This window comes from Nematolebias whitei, chromosome 17, assembly GCF_014905685.2.
Source record: "Nematolebias whitei isolate Nwh7 chromosome 17, NemWhi1, whole genome shotgun sequence".
NCBI lineage: Eukaryota > Metazoa > Chordata > Actinopteri > Cyprinodontiformes > Rivulidae > Nematolebias > Nematolebias whitei.
In genome coordinates, this window is record NC_056514.1 from 8,686,082 (window position 1) to 8,690,410 (window position 4,329).

A 4,329-nucleotide genomic window follows, 5' to 3' on the forward strand; every position below is an offset into this window, starting at 1 on the left:
AAGAGGCTTCGTCAGTCTGAGGCCTAGCCATCTGGTATTACCCAGAAGCCACCCTGACTCTTGACTTTTGATTACACATTATTGTATTTAGCTTGAGTTAAAGCAGGAGTTCAGTCCTTCTGTTTTCAGCAGCTGATGAGAACTTTGATCAGACTTCACCTTCATTAAAGCTGGTTGTCTGTTATTTCATCATTCAGACACCAGGTTTATTGACACAGGGGAGCCAAATTCAGATAAACACACAGTTGATTTGGGGACAGGCAGAACTTAATGACATCTACCTTTAATCTGTGTTGGTCCAAACGGTTCTGAAATGTCCAAATTACACGGCCACACCGATGGAAACGTGCCTGAGTAAAATCCCTGAGATCTGATCCATTCTGCCCAAAGCATTTGAGTTTGGGTACTCGAGACACGAACCAAGCCATCATAAAGGCAAGCAGCGTGATCGAGTCCAAAATTTTCTGCTGATGACTTCCTTGATTGTAGATAAAACCAGCAACCAGCCGAATCCAAAAAGCAGGAACCAGTTATCGTAAATCCAATTAAATATGCATCCTTAAAATCCACAAATGGCAGCAGATAGACACATCATCAAGTCTTCAAGTCGATGACATATCCAGCTGCGTGCGTGCCAACAGGGTAAATCGGCTCACCTAAAGCCTGTCTTCTCTTCAAAGAAATGCTGTAAATTGTGTTGAGGGACCAACTGATCAAATCAAGTCCATAGCCACCACTCCCCCATATGTGGGAGTGGTGGCACAGAGGTTAGAGAAGGTGGGCCTATGATCGGAAGATCGCCGGTTCAAGCCCTGGTACCGACAACATAAAAAAAAATGTGGGTGGGGTAGGTGAAGCACGCACACCTGCCCCCACCTTCATTCGCCCCACTCTGCGCCCATGAGCAAGGCCCTTAACCCCTATCTGCTCCCTAAACAGGTCTCTCTTGAAAATGAGTTCTCGTGGCTCAATGAGACTACCTGTATAAATAAAGGCTAAATGAAAAAAAAAAATTATGGTTCAGAAGATATGCAAGAGAGGCTCAGAAGCAGTTTCACAGACAGACAGAGCAGCAAAGCGGCGAGGGAGGGGAGGGGAAAAACGTCCGACTTTGACAAGAGCAAGTGGTGAAGTGCAAGAGCACGTGGTGGGACAGGTAATGCTGGTGCAACTTGATAAATAATTTCCTGGCTTGCGGTGATTATAAATGACTTGATCAGGTCACAGTAAATAGCTTCTCTCAATCAAATTCCAAAGTAAACTATTTATCAAATATTTGAACTTTGACTAAATTAGTGCGCGTATAAAAGCCAAACTAAATCCTGCTCAAATTAATTTTGCCTTAGAAAAGATAATTAATCCATAACTGACTAATTATTGTTTAGAATGTTCATTATTGTTTTAATAATTACTTTACTACTTTTCAAGCAATTTATTCTCCAACTTATTATCCTTTATAATTTGCGTTGTTCAATTTGTTATTGTTGATGATTCTTAGTTTGAATAATTATTTTTCTAATAAAAATTTAAAAACAAATTTGATCTCATGTGTATGAATATAAATGTTATGGTATCGAATTCCCTGTAATTAATGGATTCTACTTCAGTGACTGAGTTCTGATTATTAAAGGGTGAAAACAATAATTACGTTGTTGCTGGTCAGTAACTGGACCAGCTGGTGCCCTGCTTTAACAAAATAATAAAAGTGTAGTAATGTTAGGAGCGTCACCCCTCTCCTCCATCACTCATACTATACTTACTAATAAATTGTTTTTCAATGTAAAAGCAATTACTGTGCTACTATGATTTTAGTACTGATCACTGAGGTTTTTCTTGCTAATTTTGTTGTTCCTCACAGCTTGACCATACTCCCTTCATAAGCAGTGTGCACACTAGATATGACACCACAGCCTGGTCCCAGTCCTGAAACAACTTCCTCAAACCATGTCAGAATGCTGCTACACATTGCAAAATTGTGCCTTCTAGTATCTGAGCTTGGCTTTATGCACGACCTTGTCTTGATCTGAAAAGATTTGCTTTATATATGAGAGGTTTGTAGATTGTGACTGTCACTTTTATTCTTCCGTGGAGAAGTAAAAAACGTTCGGCAGCAAGAGAAGTTGCAGGTTAAGGATGTTTCTTTGTAGATGCTCAAACACACCCACTATTCTTTCCTCATCCAGCAAGGCTGACCATGGTTAAAGCAAGTGTTTCCTGCGTAGTGATGTCGAGACAGCTTTGCTGCGGACGTACTACTAATTAATTATTCTTAAAGCTAGTTCAAGCACAAAGAATATTAGTTGTTTAATTAACAACGGATTCTTTCTTTTTCGAGTTAAATTTCTGCCATGTGACCAAGATAACTTGAGAGTGGAGTTTTAATGAGTGACATGAGACGCCATTTTATCTTTGACCCATCAGAATAAATGCGCTCATTTATTTAACAGAATCAAAATTTAACATCAAACATGTACACTTGATTTGCTGATCTGTTTCTGATTAATAAACTTAGCAAGTTCAAATAACAAGACAACAGAAGATTACTGATGGAGAATGATTCATCTCTGAAGGCACTTAGCTTGATGTACTGGCGAATAGAAGTTTAAAGAGAAGGAGTAAAGTTTAAAAAGGAGGTTTAGATGGAGGAAGGAAGATGTGTTGACCCGACATGGCACCCTTCTTTCGAACCCAGCTCAGGGCGTGAATGACTTGTTACCTTTGCAGAAGATAAATCAGCTCCGGTACAGAGGTCCATCTCACGCTCCCTTTTCAGCGTCTCCGGTCAGAGTGGCTGGGGATCGTCAGGAGTCGTGACGAAGTACTCAGTTCAACAGAATAAGCTTCCTTCGAAGTTGAGAGCATTTAATGCTCGGGATGAGTTCATAGCGAGGCAGGCTGTGACTCCGCTGGAATGGACGGACCCTTGGTACACGGTCAAATCCATCAGCTACTTAGTTCAGCTGGAAGACTCCAGTAAGACTGAGTCTTCCAGTAAGGCTGAAAGTTCCAGGAAGACTTAGAAGAATGAATAGTTCCAAGAAGTGTTGACTTTTAAAGGGTATCCACTTCCTGTCACTTGGTACTTCCTGATTGGTTGAAAAAAACAGCAGGGGTGTAATTTTAGTGATGTCAGAGGGTTATTAGCAGTCAGCAGACAGCAGAAATGTTTTTAAGAACTGTTAGTACAGACAAGAAAATATTTTGAAGAAATGACAGACTTTGCAGGTGCGAGTTTCTTATTTACTCTCTGAGAGTTTTAAAAACAAGGCACTTCGTTCTCATAACTTATTCTCTGACATTTGACCGACAATAAATCCACTCCTCACTCAGACAGAAGATAAAAATGCACACTTACTTCGTAAATAGACATTTAACTTGTATGATCTAAGTCTAATGAGCTTTAAAAATCATTAATACTGTTTCACAGTTGATTTAAATGAGTAGTTTACGTCAACATTAGAAATGCTATGAACTAAGCACACTTTTGATTATCAGGATATTGTAAAATAGTAATGATAATATAAAAAAGAAGAGTGTTCTTTCAATTGATTAATTCAGGATACAATTAAATGGTCTCTTGATGAGATAATTTGTATTTCTGGATTCAAATCAATGAAATAACAGTTCCTGTCCCCTGAAGGTCTTCAGAGACAGATTGATGTCGGAGGTCTAGTTCACTACACCTGCTTTGTGTCCAAAATATCTATGGACAACAGTTGTATAATTTTTGGGGCTCACTGAAATCATGGATTTGTTGCTGCAGCTGCAGAATGAATCACAGTGACTTGCTTGGAGTGCTGTCATGATGTGGGTCTTACTGGGTCATAGACTAAGATGTCAATGTGGTCAGTCCAGACACACCGTGTATATGATGCCACCATGTAAAATCCAAAACCGTGATACACAGCCACTACAGTGGAAAAGGGTAATGATAAATCAACACAACCTCACTCTGAAGTCTTGCACATGCTCAAAACCTTCTTGGACAGTTCGTAGTCTATCACGTGTAATAAGGAGCCCACCACATTCTCACTCCTGAAAGACTTCACCAAGGGTCTGCAAAATACCATCCACGTTCTGACTGCTTTCTTTATATTGTTGCAAGGTGTAGTGAGATAGGTTGGTTAGCTTCATTTAGCTTCGGAGCTCCACTACACGTTATAATATCTGGACTAGTTCAAGTACCTGATATTATACTTAATTTAAACGGATTCTCTCTTTTTCGAGCTACTTGACAGATATGTGACAGAGATACTGTGTGGGAGATGGTTTAATCAGTGATGTGAGACGTTAAGTTTCTTTGACCCATCAAAATGAATGTGGTCATTT

The 4,329-nt window shown here is 39.6% G+C and overlaps 1 protein-coding gene across 1 annotated transcript in view; it reads left to right on the forward strand.

The window, feature by feature from the left end:
• ryr2a (ryanodine receptor 2a (cardiac)) overlaps positions 1-4,329 on the forward strand; it is a 554,599-nt gene that overhangs the window by 462,312 nt on the left and 87,958 nt on the right. The window lies entirely within an intron of this gene.